Raw genomic sequence first — 341 nt, forward strand, 5'->3', positions numbered from 1 at the left:
AAAGATGATGACTTCTGGCGTAGACATAAACGCGTTGCAAATATCCATGTAAGACATCTAGATAAATTATCATCCAACGAACTAGTTGTGGGGATACCAAAACTAAATTTTAAAACCAAAGAGTTTTGTGACACTTGTCAAAAGTACAAACAAATCAAAAACTCTTTTAAAAAGAAAAATGTGATCTCCACTTCAAAGCCTTTGGAGTTACTCCATATGGACTTGTTTGGGCCATCACAAATCATGACTTTTGGAGGTAGCTATTATGCCTTAGTTATTGTTGATGATTTCTCCCGATTTACATGGACATAATTTCTATCTACAAAAAGCGATGCGTTTAA

Source organism: Lupinus angustifolius, unplaced genomic scaffold, assembly GCF_001865875.1.
Source record: "Lupinus angustifolius cultivar Tanjil unplaced genomic scaffold, LupAngTanjil_v1.0 Scaffold_459, whole genome shotgun sequence".
NCBI classification, from domain to species: domain Eukaryota; kingdom Viridiplantae; phylum Streptophyta; class Magnoliopsida; order Fabales; family Fabaceae; genus Lupinus; species Lupinus angustifolius.